Source organism: Bombyx mandarina, chromosome 16, assembly GCF_030267445.1.
Source record: "Bombyx mandarina strain Sakado chromosome 16, ASM3026744v2".
Taxonomy (NCBI): Eukaryota; Metazoa; Arthropoda; class Insecta; order Lepidoptera; family Bombycidae; genus Bombyx; species Bombyx mandarina.
In genome coordinates, this window is record NC_143222.1 from 13,216,944 (window position 1) to 13,234,884 (window position 17,941).

Here is a 17,941-nt window from a genome sequence, read left to right on the forward strand (position 1 = left end):
ATGTGTGTGACGAGACATCAAAAAGTCTGGTGTTGCGAAAAAAAAAAAGTTTAAAAAGAACACGCTTGTATAGCAAGCCGATTTAATAAGCGTGCTAAAACAGGGCGTATGCTTCATGCTACATGCTGGGTTCTGTAGTCAGATTCATGGTTAGGATATCATAAAGTCCCACTAGATTTTGATTTGATTTGACATTTGGTCTTTGCCTCAAAAACATTAATAGAACGCGACGCGTCTCGGGTTAAGGTCACTATTATTATTTTTAAGCTTTGTTATCTCAAAGGCATAGCAGACCGTGAAATCGTAATTCCTGTGCGATTTTACATTAATATTGCATAGTAATTTTAGGAGTAACTATCATAGAATAAAGTAGCAAAACAGCTGGATTGCGCGAACGGCATCTTCAGCGAATTCGCCGTCGTAGTTACTGATTTTCCCTTTGTTGTTTTGTCAAAGCATTTCTCGCTAATGAGTCGGGCTTGTATAAACAAGAAACATCGTGCAATATAAATTCATTACAAATAATGTACTGGTGGTAGGACGTCTTGTGAGTCCGCACCAGTAGGTGCGGACTCCTACCTGCCTACCTCTGCCGTAAAGCAGTTTGAAGGGTGGGGCAGTCTTAGAACTCGTGGCTCGAGGTGAATGACGCCATCTAAGCAAAATAAAACGGAAATAAATGAAATTTGCTTGATTACCACGGTGAGGCGTATTGTAGCAGCCATGCGTTCAGGCTTGAATGGCTGATGTCTACGGGAATCGGCATTTAAAACCAGGTAGTGAGTTCGTCTCACCATGTAGTGCAATTAAAGCTTGCAGGTACATAAATTGTTCTTTTTTTCCTACCTATGCTGATAGCCTTCGGAGGCTATTTCAGCTTCTCCTTGACGTGTAAGTGAACTCACGGGGCTCTAACCGGAGTGCTGCTAGCACTGGGCCTATCAAGAGCTTCGCAGAATCTACCACCGGATCGGAAACGCGAGCCACTGAGAAGATTCGGCGAGAAACTCAGTGGGCTGGGTCTATGGGTTAATTTACTCATCGAGCCCTTCGTCACAAGCGACGGGTTCGACGAGGACGGTAACCGTTGCTTGAGGTACCTAAAAGCACCCATAATGGATCTGGAGGATCCGTAATGACGTGTTTAGGGTAATAAATGGTACCGACAAACTCAAACTATATATCTCCCCTCTCCCAAGACAAGGCTATTGTGGCAAGGAGCGGAAAATCATAATGTAGAAGATAGCAAGTCTTTGGCATTGAAAATGCGTGTAATAAATATAAATAAATACCAATAATAGTATCAATTCAGTAACTAATAAATATAATTTTCACAAAGCGTAGGTTTATTTGATTAATTTTCCGTAAAATAATACTGTTACATTTTGCTTGTTACTAAATGTAAAGTTATGAACAAAAACTTCACTCTATACCACTGTCCCTGTTTGATGGACTAAAATTTATCACGCTATCTCTTTCTAAAGAACTTATCTGGCCACACAAAAAAGACGTCACTGACCTCAATTCTTGGACGTTCGATACGTTGAGGCGATTTTGTTCTGTAACCACATGTAAATAACGACTATAATTGAATTAACGAGATAATTGTACAAAACTTCAAAGTATTTAATTGATTGAATTGAAATCAGTCGCTAACTGCTCGGTGTGTTGGTAGCATTGCGAAAACTGAAATCCGAAATTTATTTAAATATTTTAATGTTGTTTTTATCAAAAGTTTTTTGTTTGTTTGTTTGCGTGCGTTGTTTAACTATTGAAGTGCATTAGGATTGCCTTATTTACTCACAGCAGGTAAGACATTATTTTCGGCTCCATGCCGGAGTCTTATTAGCACTTTTACTTTTAAATAACGGGCTTAATCGATCAAGAATAGAATGTAATCAATGTTAAGACCTTATCAATGCTTTTACTGTGTAATCTCGTGTTTATTATATCTGCGAAAACAATAAGAAAAGGGTACTTTACCTTCTAGTGTGTACTAAAAGAGATGCAGTTTTATCTGCTCTCTGTTTTTAGGCTTGTGATGAATGCAATTGTCTAAAGATATATATAGAGAGGGATAGAGAATACACTTTTTTGCACACCAAAACACAATTAACATTAAAAAGCAGTCATCAAGTAGATACATATTATTATGTACAATAGGCGGTCTTATCGCTAAAAGTGATCTCTTCCAGACAGCAGTTTAATTAACAAAAGATAATTTAGAGCAGACGATTTGTTGGCTTATTTGTTGCTATGCCCGACGTTAAGGTTTTTTTTTATTGCTTAGATTGGTGGACGAGCTCACAGCGAGCTCGAAACTAAATATTCGTGTGATTGCTGGATAGAGCATTGGAACCCTGAATGAACCCTCAAGGTAATATGTATGGGCTTTTTGCCATGAAGCAGTTTTACGTCCTAAATCGAAGGGCAGTGCATTCGTGGTAATACAATAGGAATTTTGAGCATGTGCGCAGACATACACATGCCATTAGCTACTAAAAACAACTAGCCACTCCAAGCAATAGTCACGTCGTTAGCAACGATATCTTCCAGCTTGAAGTGTAACTTATGCACTTGTTTAATGGATTTGAGATATCGACATCATCTTCATACATTACGTTCACATGGTAACGCCAAGGAATACGGTTGCCAATAACACAATCAATATTAGAGTTCTAAGTCCCTCTGCAATGAAATCTGTTATTGATTTATGTACAATTAAAAAAAAAAACAATGCAATTGAATTATAAATTATACTTAACCACATTTTATTTATACTAGAGGTCCCGCAGTAGTCGAAATTCGACTATAATTAATTGGAATTGTAAGTTTGTACACTATTATGATTGTATTTTATACTTCTATAATCACAAATTTCGCCAAGGCTACACTATAAAAAATTATTTATTTATAAAGACAAACAATATTTAATCTATTCTCAATTTGACCACAGACGTCAAGAACAAAAGTTTGACAATAAATAGTATGCATGCGTGTGTGCGTCAAATATACGGTACCTATGTAGTGTGTGTAATGTTTTATTTACTGATTTAATGTATCTTTTATGCATTATTTAAAAAAAATATTAGCATTGTGCACTTCTCTTCTATATTCTCTATAAGTGTGGAAAATTTCATACTCCTCCGTCCGCGCAATTTTCGTAAAAAGGGATACAAAGTTTTTGCTTCACGTATTAATATATAGATACCAAAATAAATGAATAAATGAAATTGTTTTTTCGCGCCGCGTCAAGGTCCAGCCTCAAAAATTTTAATGTATGATTAAGGTCTGATGTATTTTAGTGCCGTGAGCGACGCCTCAAAGATGCTTATCATTTCGTACGAAATAGCGCTATTTGTTGTTTTTCTCTGAGGTCGGAGTAGTCAGGCGGCCCTTAACGGAAGCCCAAATACCACAACGAGACCGCTATCGAAGTCGTATGTGTCATCAGAGAAACAACTCATATTGTTGGTATCGAACGAGACGAGTCTACCAGAATTCAAATCCTGCAAGCAAATAACAACTAAATTTTGTTATGAAATGCTTAATGTACTTTAGACAAGTTCGGCTTTCATCTTCTATCTTCTATATATATAAAAATGAATTGCTGTTCGTTAGTCTCGCTAAAACTCGAGAACGGCTGGACCGATTTAGCTAATTTTGGTCTTGAATTATTCGTGGAAGTTCAGAGAAGGTTTAAAAGGTAGATAAATATGAAAATGCTCGAAGTTTAATAAAAATAACAAATTTGTTTTTCCTTTGATATCTCCCCCGCCGGACGGACTTCTTTTGTTTTTTTTTAAATTTTATACAAAAGTGTAGGTCTTTTATTTATCGATTGAGGCACTACGAAGTCTGCCGGGTCAGCTAGTCGCAAATAAATAACATACTGTAATACGAATCCTGAGTGGATCCTGCCTATTTCTGCCGCGAAGTACTGATGGGTTTTGTGAAGTCCGAACAATGTTCACAAAGCTATTTGCCTGGCCATCTTAAAAATCAAAATCAAAACTAAGACTTTCTAACGGCCACATCTTTGTTAGTTCACGACAATCCCGCATTAAAATCTACGTGCACATGCTGATATTTATTCTGCGAATCAAGCAAATTCTCGTCACGTACCTACACAACATTCCTGCGTTCTCGTGCTTGTGTTTTGTTCTTAGGAGCACGGATTGGACAATTACGTATGCACATTAGCAAATTAATTGAAACCTTTGCGATAATTTAGCTGCAGTCGTGGCTCGATTAGGTGGCCTGATTGGCTTCGAGTGGAGAGCTCGTACCATTTCTTGACCGACCTGATGTTAAGTGGTTACTGGAGCACAGACACTATGTGTAAGTCTTACTTGTATAGTATAACGGGTATTCTTCTCCGTGCGTCATGTTCCTCAGTGCTGAGAATCGTGAACTTTACGGAATACATACGTAAAAACTTTTTTGGGAAAATTGCTGATGGTGGGCTCCCGCGTCCTTCCACAGCAGAATTTTAGAGGCGATTTAGTTCCTCTGGGCTACTGAAGCCCTAGTTCGGGTTAGTTGACCGCTACCCGTTGCTCGGCGTTATATTTTTACGGCCGGGTAGGTGGCATACTGACGCCAACCCTCCTCTTTTCTCATCCGGGCTTGGGACCGGCAATGGCAGAGTTTGTAGGAATATACGACAAAGGGAAGATCTTCCACCGAGCGGGTGATATTGCTCGGTAGACCGACGGTCCAGATGTTGTTGTTCGGAACTTGTATATATGCAAGCTTATCTTGAAAATGTCGTAAGCGAGATTCAGGCATCTGTCAAATATCTTGTGTTCTTCTGTGATGGCTACTGGCACAAGTTAACGGTTAACGAGAAATAACGGGTATACCAGTATTCAATTTGACACCTATGCTTTTCGACAGATATAGGCAGAGTATTGGCACCGACCTATCTGGGCTTACAGTAGCCGTAATACCAATATGACGCCCGAGATGACACCATTACCGTGGGTGGACTTTACAAATATGACTATCGCCAGTCTGCGCATTTCTCCTATAAAGCTGCCATGCATTCCGCTCTGAAAGACGGGAAAGTGGTCATATGGGATAATATGCATGACATGGATGGGATAGCTATAATTAGTCTTCGACATTTTATTATAAGGTGCAATTGACATTATAGCTTCTACTGACTCCAATAAGCCCATTAACGCTAGAGCTGACAAACCTTCTGCCAGACTCATCTAGTTCAGCAATAAGGATTGCACGAGTTGAGACTCCAAACACGGGTGCTAAACACGGATCCTATGGAATGCCTTAAAAAGACGCAAGCATTAATTTCAAAGTTCTGGTAAAACCAATGACACACAACTTTCACTTTCGCAACGGATCGGGTCCGCTGACGTGTCTTGTAGTTACAGAATGCTGTGGAGTTTCCTGTTTGATTGGTGTTCTGGTGGTTGGTGAAGAAACGATAACGATATCTTACTATCTTTAACTTTGATGGTTGCAAGGTCTTCCTTCATCGGGTTACAACTGTATATTTTTTAATTAGGTACTTAAGGGAACGTACTCACTGCCTATTTAGATTAAGTGGCTACCGGAGACCTTGGATATTACGCAACCAAGCCACATGAAGACGTGAAGAAATGAGGTGGAATTCGCAGATGTATACACAATGGATATCCAACATTTAAGCTGTATCGTATTCAAAAATCATCTCTTTTATTAATACAAGTAGAACTCAAAATACCTTGGCAGCAGAAATGGACAGTTTGGCGGTAGCAACTAATGCGGGCTCACAGCATTTTTTCCTACCTTCAATAATCAAGCTGTCAATTGACGTTTTAGGTCAATGAAGTATGAGCTTACATTTAATATAAAGACCGTTGACATTGACAAGACATTGCTCCTATACACTTAGCCGCTAACAGAACTACCGTTATTGAGATACAGTTAGATTTTGGTGGTTTTAGTGTCATTGTGTCAAACTATACCTTTAGACAATTTTGATCTCTGTGCCACAAGGGTCACGAGTTATAATCGTGTTTTATATACAATTAATAATTTAGGTGTGTGATTCACGTGAATTTCATTCGCTCGTCTTGCGAAACTGTTGGTCGTGTGGTAGAATTTACGGATGTAATGAATTATATTAATAGTGAGAAGAATGGTGCTAGGTATAGCGTGAGCGATGTGTCTTTGATGAGGTCGATGTATCAACGGCTTTGGTGTAGTTTGGTGTAGTAGGCTTTGGTGTAGGTTGGTTGGTAGAACCTCTTGTGAGTCCGCACGGGTGGGTACCACCACCCCGCTTATTTCTGCCGCGAAGCAGTAATGCGTTTCGGTTTGAAGGGCGGGGCAGCCGCTGTAGATGTCTATGGGCTCCGGTAACCACTTAATACCAGGTGGGCCGTTAGCTCGTCCATTCATCTAGGCAATAAAAAAAATTAAAAAGAATAACAACCAAGATGGCGCTAACGATAAACATACATTATTTATTTAATTCAAATTATACCAATACAGTTAAATTTATAAATACCTAAACAAATCTATAAACGAGGTCATGAATGTGAGAATAAGTTCAATGCTTGTGTGGTTAAGCAATCGCTTTTGTTTTAACGACATTAAATAATTTTGATAGCATTTTTTCTTTCTATAATCATAATTCAGTGATTGAGTAACATGAAATTTGTGGTTTAATCATAAAATACATGTGAAGGGCTGAAGGGGTATTTGGCTTAAGCGACATTTATCTTTGTAATGAAGTGTGGGTACAAGCTTACCTGGTAGACTTTGTAGTGCCTCAATCGATAAATAACAGAACTAAGCTTTTGTATAAAATAGACTTAAAACAAACAAAAGGAATCCGTCCGACGGTGGACACATCAAAGGAAAAATAAAATTGCTATTTTTATTTAGTTCTGAGCATTTTCATATTTATTTACCTTTTAAACCTTCTCTGGACTTCCAAAAATAATTTAAAACCAAAATTAGTCAAATCGGTCCAGCCGTTTTCGAGTTTTAGCGAGACTAACGAACATCAATTCATTTTTATATACCTATACATACATCAACAGTTCGATGTTTTTAATTGAAATTCAATTAAATTTATTCCATTGAAATAGCCGAAGAACTTTTTTGTTATGATATTGTTTTAAAATTTTGAACTTTAAATGGCTCTCCTGTAAAATTGCAAATATTTAGTTTCGCCCCTCAATGCAATATCAAGCATTTCATAGTTTATCAACAAATTGTCTGCTTGCATCAATATGTATGGTGGCGCCTCTTGTGACAAGTAGCTCATAGAATATCTTTTAATATCCTATTCTATCCTAACTATCTTAGCCTTCCCGTTCTTAAAATTGGCATAATTATTATTAGTGCGGACTCGAAAGGTGTACTAATACCAGAAGAACTAAACAATTTCATTGTTTAGCGAACACACTGACCCGTGACTCATGAGACGAGTATCCGAGCCGGGATTAATTTCCACGAATGTTAGCATCACGCGATCTCAAGAGTACATTGTTGTCTGTTGTTTAAGCATTCCTTGATTTTTATTTTACCCGAATTACGGCTAATGGTTGAATCAATGAAAATGGCTTTTTTCAATTCAAGAACACATAACTAGAAAAGGTTTTTTAAATTCGACCTAAAGTCCTTGGAATTCTTATTAAATGCACACCATTTTGGTATTTTCACAAAATACATGCTACATGTCAATCTCGGTGAAGATCGACGTGATACAGTAACTTAAGTCATAGCATCAGCCCGCTAGTTTCTCGCCGGATACCATCAGTGGATTGCGACTCCGACGCGATGGTAGGTGTATTTGCGATGGTGGTATCTTTTAACTGTTAAGTCTTCTCCTGGGGTGCCCGGGCTAATTTTAGCTGACTATCCTTCTCGGCAGGATCCTCAAGTTTGCCCTGGATAAGCGGCAAAGCATCCGGGACTATAGGAACTCTTTCATACATACCAAAAAATAGATACACTTTTGTTCTTGTTTGTAAAATATATTGGTCATATTGTCTGCGTTTTGCTTAACCACGATAAAAACTCAAAAAATCTTAACGAAAACAGAGTTATTTCGATTTTATTTACAATGCTTAGCTAAAATTGATTTTTTTTGAAGAAGAGACGGATCTTGAACGATCTTAGAGCTCTGAATAGAGAAACTGTATTCCCGGCCATATTTTATTGACACTAAGTAGGTATTTTTATGAGCTTAGGTATGCCCATGGGCTACTGGATATTAAGCCGCCGGAGCCAATAGACCACAGCCCCAATGTTATCGATCTTAATCATTAACAAATTAGCTTGGATGGGTAGTTAGGAATATCCTTATAATAATATATTGCAGACCCAAACTACATAATTATGTACACCTTACCCGTTGTTTACAAGATAAAAATATTATATCATTACCGAAAAAAAATTACAGCTATCTGAGAAATTCAATATTGAATTATATATTCGGTTTGATTATAATTTATTTGATAACATTTTATATCATGAATCGTCCCAAATATACAGAGAATAAAACCACCCTTACTATTCAAAATTACCGCGCCAAGTTTTCAGAACGTAGCCTCATTAATTTTGACGTCATTTGGGGCCAAATGAAAGTCATAGTAAAATCACTAATATGTACTCAGCTAAACTAAGTCAAGTTTTTAGTTCATCGTTGTTTATTGTTGGCCAAACACACAGTCTGTTCATATAATAAATATCCCATAGATATAATCTAATTTTACTAACCCTAAGCAATTTGGTAAATTATTATAATCCAGATAAAAAAAAAGTCATCAAACAAAACCCGGCTACCGAATTTAATATGATTCAATATTTCATAGCGATACTAATTTTGCTATCTTAACCCTTCGCCGGCTTGAAGAAAAAAATATAACCAAAAGAAAAAAAAAAACGTCGCGTAGTTAATTGACATTCTTTATGGGCGTCAGTCCTAAGGCGGGGATATTTTTTAATTAGATATATTTTATGGGTTTTTTTCGAAAGGGGTAAGCGCGAATAAAGGGTTAACATTTGTTTGAGTCGAATGGGGGGTCCGATATAGCCTCCTTCGTAATCAGGCGGGAAAAAAATGGTCGATTAGGCCCCTTTTTTGCGTTAATTTAGGGCCATTGGCTACACGAAGGTGGGCCCCTCGGCCGACTGTCTTGGTAAATTGGCTTTATTCAGAATTGTCATTAAATTATATTTTTAGAGTTGATTTGGCTCGCCGTGTTTAGAATTAAGAATTTCCTCGTAATATTTTGTTTTTGGGAGTTTTTATGACTTTTGTACTGTCGAGAAAACATGGTTATTGGACAGCAGCAATGAACGCTGACGCGCCGTTGACTTCTTTAATTGTTTCGTAGAAAAAACCTTTCAGGGCCACTACTACCTCTGACTGTATCAAAAATTAGAAATCTTGAGCTCTCTACTAGTCACTTTGCTTTTGTATTTCAAGGCTTAACAGCTTAACATCGCGCCGACCCTCTGCAGATTTAATAACTTATTTCTTATAATCTAGTGGTTAGTTGTCCTAACTAATGTCCTAAACGGAGTCAGGTTGTTTTTGTTCTTGCTTTGGATGCTTAATGCTGAAGGGTGAAAACTATTTTTTAAAATTCTTTGTTACGTCGGTGCAGTGAAGAGACACATACAGCGTAAATGCGCCACCCACCTTGAGATATATAAGTTCTAAGGTCTCAGTATAGTTACAACGGCTGATCCACCCTTCAAACCGAAATGCATTACTGCCCTACGTCAGAAATAGGCAGGGCGGTGGTACCTACCCGTGCGGACTCATAAGAGATCCTACCACCAGAGACTTACCACCAGTGGCTTAAATAGTTATATAATTTTTTTTACAAAGAGCAAACAAACTTGTTCATCATACGAATGTGGGAATCGAACCTATGACCATCGGCGCAACAGTCAGGTGTGCTAACTCCTGCACCACCGATTCAATCGTATATTACAAAATTTTAATGATTTATCGTTCCGCATACTCTATGTATTTTTTGGCATTACACAAGCAGGGGTACCCCAGTATCTGACAATCACTAATTACCCCCCACTAAGCCATACAAATCGGCGTAAATGTTTTCTAATTTACAAAAAGGTGTACGTTTTTTTTTTACGTCCGCCAAATGAACTTATTTAGCTCAAGAGGGATTTAATAAAGATATTTCACGGCTTCTCCCGGTTTCGAAGTTTTTAGGGTTCCGCTTTCGTATGAAAGAAACTTGAGTTAGTGTCAGCTGAAATGTTCACTGAGTGCAGTTATATAGTAGATCCATTCGACTGTCAGAAGCTTGACGGATCCTTGACATCCTTGTTGTGCTCACGTTAAAAAGAAATAAGATGGGTAGCTTTGAATTAGCAGACTTTTTCCTTTTTTTCGTTGATGAATTAACCAGCTTCACAGATAAGCGGTTGTTTAGTACACATACCTTGATAACTACCCGTACTGCCTCAGAAGACCACACTCCAAGTGATAAAAAAGTTCCGTAGTGATTCGCAGTCCCACAGATTAAATATTTTGAAACTTAAGAAATCTCTGGACTCCACTAACTTCTTTGTGACTGAAGCATGATATTCTCGAATACGTACTGCATCTAATACGCATTCAGACTAAGCCTAGTGTCTGACATTGGAAATGTTACTAGATCGTAAAAAACTAAACATATACGGAGCCCCATTCCTAACTGCCTATTCCCTCTTAACCTATTTTCGTGAATGCGACTTTTTCGCCTTGCGACTAATCCTGGCGATTTTTTATTCGTTTCACAGATTGAATTAGTGTACACAAACACACCTCATTTGACTGTAAATATTGTTTATTCTTTTCCTGTAGAAAATACATTTTAAAATATATTCATTCGTTATACTTCATGTTTAAATATTACTAGAGGTCCCGCAGTAGTCGAAATTCGATTATAATTAATTGGAATTGTAAGTTTGTACACTATTATGATTGTATTTTATACTTCTATAATCACAAATTTCGCCAAGACTAAACTATAAAAAATATTAACAAAGACAAACAATATTTAATCTCAATTTGACAACAGACGTCAAGAACAAAAGTTTGACAATAAATAGTATGCATGCGTGTGTGCGTCAAATATATGGTATGTAGTGTGTGAAATGTTATCTTTTTTGATTTAATGTATCTTTTATGCATTATTTTTAAAAAATATTAGCATTGTGCACTTCTTCTCTATACTCTCTATAAGTGTGTAAAATTTCATACTCCTCCGTCCGCGCAATTTTCGTAAAAAGGGATACAAAGTTTTTGCTTCACGTATTAATATATAGATTATTTAAATTAAATGAATGGAATCAAGTATTGGATTTAGTAAAAATATTTATACACTTCATTATACTAAAATTGAACTTGATTACCTAATAAGAATGTTTGAAGTCGTCGTGGCCTAAAGGATAAGACGTTCGGTGCATTCGTATCTAGCGATGCTCCGGTGTTCGAATCCCGCAGGCGGGTAGGTACCAATTTTTCTAATGAAATACTTACTCAGCAAATGTTCGCGATTGACTTCCACGGTGAAGGAATAACATCGTACAATAAAAATCAAACCCGCAAAATTATAATTTGCGTAATTACTGGTGGTAGGACCTCTTGTGAGTCCGCACGGGTAGGTACCACCACCCTGTCTATTTCTGCCGTGAAGCAGTAATACGTTTCGGTTGAAGGGTGGGGTAGCTAGTTTAACTATACTGAGACCTTAGAACTGATATCTCAAGACGGGTGGCGCATTTACGTTGTAGATGTCTATGGGCTCCAGTAACCACTTAATAAAAATAAAAATGATACTAATATACTATTACAACAGTCGCGCCGAAATAGGCAGGATAGCGATCCTTATTGGTGTGACCTCTTAATGTCTTTGAATCCGAAGTCATAACTAAACTTGGTTCTGATAGGTTTGATTTAGCCCTTAATGCTATTTAAGGAGAGAGAGCTATTGGAGAGAGTATTAAGCGGTAGGCAGCGGCTTGGCTCTACCCCTGGCATTGCTGAAGTTCATGGGCGACGGTAGCCACTCACCATCAGGTGGGCCGTATGCTCGTCTGCCTACAAGGGCAATAAATAAAAATAAAAAAATAGCGGGTATTATATTCCTCCGAACAATTAGACAAAGTTGTATAATAATTAACTAGCTCTACTCAATCTACGAAGGCTAACTGGTCTAAAATCCCTAACAGTAACAAAAGATCAGTAGTTGAAGCCTCGTGTCAAACCTAAGGCCTCCCTGTTGCAGCCGCACAACAATCATGCTTATTCTGATCGATATCAGACATAAAAGATACCGTATACGTCCATATTTTCCTCATCGAGGGTAAGTTATCCCTTCGATATCGAATGCAACTATAATTATTAATGTATATCGTATCTAAGACAACATTAATATTGTGTGAACGGAATCCAAAAACGTAAGGGTGAATGTTTATTGACCACGATTATTTTGTTTTGGGCAATAAAAGTTCATAAATAAAGTCCAATTTCCTTTGTAACTATACGTACAGAAAAATAATTTAATTGGTGCGCTTAGAAAAACAATACTCTTTTACGATACTCAGTGGATAGATATAATTTTAGTACGATAATGCAGCATTTGATATATCTGTGTTACAGGCCTCTTGTATGAAGTGTAACTTATTAAGCATTGATGCAAAAACGAATATATATATCTAGAGACCAGCCATAAGTTCTGTTACAAATGACAATGCATTTATTTTCAATCAAGTAATGTAATATTCCCAGCAAAAAATGGCGCAAAATTGAAAGAAGTCTCTTAAAATAATATAATATGTGTTCCAAATTCAAAATAATTAAAAAGTTGAAAAAAAGAAAAGTTTTTATGTAACAAAAAGTATTTATGGCCAGACTACTTATATTCCGCTAGAATGCATCAGATGAGTTCCCGGTTCATCTGACATTAAATCGAATCAATAGATAAGTCGCACCTAAGAAGATTACAGGGTAAATTAAGAGCGTATCTCAGAAAGAATCTCATCTTTTTGTCGTCCAAAATAAGATGATTTTTTGTGGTATAAAACAAGTTTATGCTCGATCTGATAACTAATAGCAATTTTCACTATTACTATCCTTTCAAGTTCGCTATGAAGCTGCCTGTAAGTACCAAAAGATCCTTTCATCTTTTATCCCTGTGTGTGCTCACTCTGACATCATTTTATTAACCAATTTTTCCCTTGAACGATCATGTCTTAATGCCACATCCTAACGTCACAAGATACATTATTGATGATGTAATAACAAAACCAAAACATCACATAATAAACGAAAGGTTCGTATAAAAATATGTCTTATCCTTCAGGAATACATCTCAGAGTACCTTACTAAGACTTCTAATAAAGCTAAGTTCGATATTTCCACACTCGGCTATCATATTCCGATACTTTTTCAAATTCAACATAACTCACTATAAAAGAACAGGGAATTATAACCTTTATTCCTAAGTCAATAAAATGTATTCAAGATCAAACCCGCCTTGCATATCCGACTAAACGGAATGAACGAGCGATTCCGGAGATGTTTGAACAGATTTATTTGACGATGAAAAAAGGGAAGGGATATTTGTGAAATTGATTATTCCGTTCCTTTGATGACTTTCTGTGAAAGAGCTCAACTGAAAAACGCGAAAGCTATTCATTTTAATTGAATCTCGAAGGGATAGGCTTACGAACGATTAGCCAGTTTCGATACACAAAGGGTACTCCGATATCCTTCAGATGTTCGAGACGTCTTAAAGGATTTTTGGAATGTCGAGAGGTAATTAGGAAGCCACGCTTGAGAAATTATGTTTAAAATTTGATTTAGTATTTATATGTGTCTCATGTCTGAACGTGGGCTGAGAAATTCAATGTATACATGTGAAAAAAATACTATTTAAAGTGAGTCTTGTAATAATAAATAATTTGTTTGGTTTTGATAGTCGTCGTGGCCTAAAAGATAAGACGTCCGGTGCATTCGTTTCTAGCGATACACCGGTGTTCGAACCCCGCAGGCGGGTACCAATTTATCTAATGAAATACGTACATAACAAATGTTCACGATTGTTTTCCACGGTGAAGGAATAACATCGTGTAATAAAAATCAAACCCACAAATTTATAATTTGCGTAATTACCGGCGGTACGACCTCTTGTGAGTCCGCACGGGAAGGTACCACCACCCTACCTATTTCTGCCGTGTAGCAGTAATGCGTTTCGGTTTGAAAGGCGGGACAGCCGTTGTAGCTATATTGAGAACATAGAACTCATATCACAAGGTGGGTGGCAGCATTTACGTTGTAGATGTCTATGGGTTCCGGTAACCACTTAACACGAGGCGGGCCGTGAGCTCTAAGCAATAATAATAATAAAATATCCAAAGATTCGGTTCTACAATCCCGTTTGCATCGATTTAAAATATTTATGGCTCGTTTGAGGCAGCAATAGCTATACACTAAGGTTCCGGTACTACTTAACATCAGGTGCGACGTGTACTCGTCAGTATTCACAGTCAATCTTACTGGTGATAGGACGTCTTGTGAGTCCGCATTATGCAGTACTGCGTTTTAGTTTGAAAAGTTTTGCAGCCGTTGTACTGTTAAAACTGAGGCCTTAAAACTCAAGCTTAAAGGTATGTGGCGACATTTAAGTTCACTTCACATCAGCTGGGCCGTGAGCTCGTCCACATATCTAAGCAAACAAAAACTCAACGAAGTAACTATAAAGTTAAATACTAGTTATTTGTAATATCATCTGTCTCTATCTTTATGATGATAGGGCATTGTTGCTACAACCCATACTTTATTATTAAATTACCTAATAAAAATACCTAAATACGTCAGCTCCATACATTATACTCTCTAACACGTTTTCGCACAAAACCTGACACAGTTTACTAAAAACACGAGACGTTCTGTTCAGTTGTATATCTGTGTAAGATAGCAACTGTATCGGAACAGAGCTTTCACACCGCCGTGCGGAAAGTTCATAGTTGCAGTGTTGTTTAGGCAAGCTTAGTATGGATAATACGCTGCATGTTTTATTTTAATTTATGTAAGTTTATGTTATCACTGGTGGTAGGACCTCTTGGGAGTCCGCACGGGTAGGTACCAGCCCCCTGCCTATTTCCGCCGTGAAGCAGTAATGCGTTTCGATTCGAAGGGTGGGGTAGCCGTTGTAACTATACTGAGACCTTGGAACTTGAGGTGGGTGGCGCATTTACGTTGTAGATGTCTGTGGGCTCCAGTAATCACTTAACACCAGGTGGGCTGTGAGCTCGTACATCCATCTAAGCGAAAAAAAAATGTAATTACAAAAAATATTACAAGGTTTTTTTGTGTGAAAGGTCTACAAAAGCTTGTTTCGCTGATTCTTCTAAGATTCTAAGGATCTTCTTGGAATCTGTGTTAGAGTTTTTAATGAGTTTTAATGAACATACACAGACGTATGTTTATATATAAACTTACAACTACATTAAATTATACGCGTTGAGTATTTTCTCTCGACTATTAGTAACTAAAGTAATTAGCGAGAAATTTTTTGAATGGTAATGGAATAAGTAGACATCCATGCTAGTCCTGTCGTCATCACCGCATTACGTACAATGCCGTTCCCGTATCTATTTCTCTACACTCTAGTACACGTCCCGGGTACACCCGTGATTTCTAAACCAAGCTAGAGACAGAAGTGTATAGAAATTATAAATAAATATATATATTTTTGAGTTATAGCCTCATAGCGCTTGTTCGCATTGAAGTAGATGTAGGTGGATGATAAGACCACGTTTAGCAAGGCTTCTTTTTTTTAAAGCAGACAAGCTCCCTTCCAATATGATGTTAAGTGGTTACAGAAACGCCTTGAGATATAGTGCGGTTATAACAACCGTCAATCCGGCGGCAGACGTGGGCAGAACGGTGGTACCTACCCGCACTATAGCTCTATCTCTAGTCAACTTCATTTGGCGATTGCAATACTCTGCTATATTAATCCAAAATTGCTGCTGTCCATTATACCGTCCCTTCTCTTCTCTTAGTCGCCTTTTACGACACTCACGGGAAGAGATGGATTGGTGGCAGAAGTGGACTACAGCCATTTTATCGTTCGAATTCGAATGGGCTTCGAATAATAATAATGTGAGAGATATAAAAAATAATCATGAAGCCTTGCACTAGGAAAGACAGTTGAGCAAGCCCAGAGAGATCAGTAATGCAATCAATAAAACAGCGTCTTGGGATGCTAACATGTACAACATAAATCTTCCGTTTTCTCTGTATTATATCTTCTATTGACATTTTGTTAATCAAGCTAAACATGCTTCGAGCTGTAGCTTTGTTATTCAGCTTGCGGGTTACATGGTTTGCACGGGATTTCATCGCATCTAAAAGCTTTATATTTACGCTGACGCTGTTCAATCCACGTGCTGAATGACATTCTTTCCGAACAAGGAAAGGAAGGTGGTAATGTATAGTAATGTATGCAGTGCAGGTGCTTTGTATTAAAACAGACGAGTATGTCTTCGACTGTATAGAAGCAATGAATGTCAAACTCGAATCAGTTAATAGCATTGATAAGGCGTACTTTAGCGGTAACAAATTAATTCAATTATCAGTACACTACACGCTACGTAAAATATGTTTATAGGTAGAGCACCCAATGATTTTTTGTGAGAAAACAACATATTTTATAAATCTCAGAGCTTTGTTAGCCCAACATTGTTTCTTGATGCGAACATTGTATTCATTAAATTTCTTCCTAAATCTCTGATTATTGATAAATTGGCAGTTTTTACGAATAAATTCTCATGTTCATCATTGATCACGTTGGTAGCCTAATGATTAGAAAACCAGATGACGAGATACCACTTAAATTTGGTTGGGGTCAGTGTCTGCGAAAGATAATCCAGTTAGGTAATACCTATCAAGAAGAAAATTAAAAACTAAAAACATTGTGAAATTGAAAAAAAAGAAAAGACGATTTATACCAAAAGGAACCAAACAGTTTATAAACTGCTACATCCTGCTAATCTTGCTTGATCTTAGTTTATAGTTATAGAGTAATATTTTTCTTTGTATTGTCATCAGTTCTTGAAAATATAATGATTGAATTCGAATCAGACATCTATGACATTAATGAAAACAAATTTGAAAATTTCCGTTACATAAATATAATTGATCAACATCGGGGGGAATATTACGTTGACGGACAGGGAATACGAAATGTATCCCTATTCTAAGTAATAGCAAGACACATTATTCTCTAAACCAATTATTTTTTGTGACAGTAAAACAGATTGTTGAAATTGCTCATTTTTATTTGTTTCAGAACCAAAATGCCTCCAGGTAAAAACACCGTGCACGCTAATGGATGGTCCTATAGTGGTTCGAACAGTAAGTTCATTTCTAGCCTTAACTGTTTTACAGCCAGCGGTTTCACTGTCTTGCAGTCAAAAGTACAGTTGCTCCCCTAACAAGTCCCATAACACGTTCCACTATCGAACCAATGTCACCATGATACCATACATCTCTGTCATACAACAGACGATGTCAATAAGTTATGTACATCTGATTAGTCATTTTTTTTAAATTTTTTTATTGCTTTCGTGGGTGTACGAGCTCACAGCCCACCTGGTGTTAAGTGGTTACTGGAGCCCATAGACATCTACAAAGTAAATGCGCCACCCACCTTGAGATATACCTAAGTTCTAAGGTCTCAGTATAGCTACAACGGCTGCCCCACCCTTCAAATCGAAACGCATTACTGCTTCACGGCAGAAATAGGCGGGGGTACCTACCCGTGCGGACTTTAGAGGTCCTATCACCAGTAAAAGTTCTTTCGACAACTTTTTCAAGTGTTAAGACGGATCTTGAATCTACCTAAACTCTTTCGTATCCGTTCTGATTGCTTCTAGATTCGACTTCTCA

At 37.4% G+C, this 17,941-nt stretch overlaps 1 long non-coding RNA gene across 1 annotated transcript; it reads left to right on the forward strand.

The window, feature by feature from the left end:
- Window positions 1–1,658: 1,658 nt before the first annotated feature.
- On the forward strand, window positions 1,659–17,354 carry LOC149501370 (uncharacterized). The gene is made up of 3 exons (XR_016324312.1): window positions 1,659–1,809; window positions 2,291–2,377; window positions 17,343–17,354. It is a non-coding gene; the product is annotated as an uncharacterized LOC149501370 (long non-coding RNA).
- Window positions 17,355–17,941: the final 587 nt, after the last annotated feature.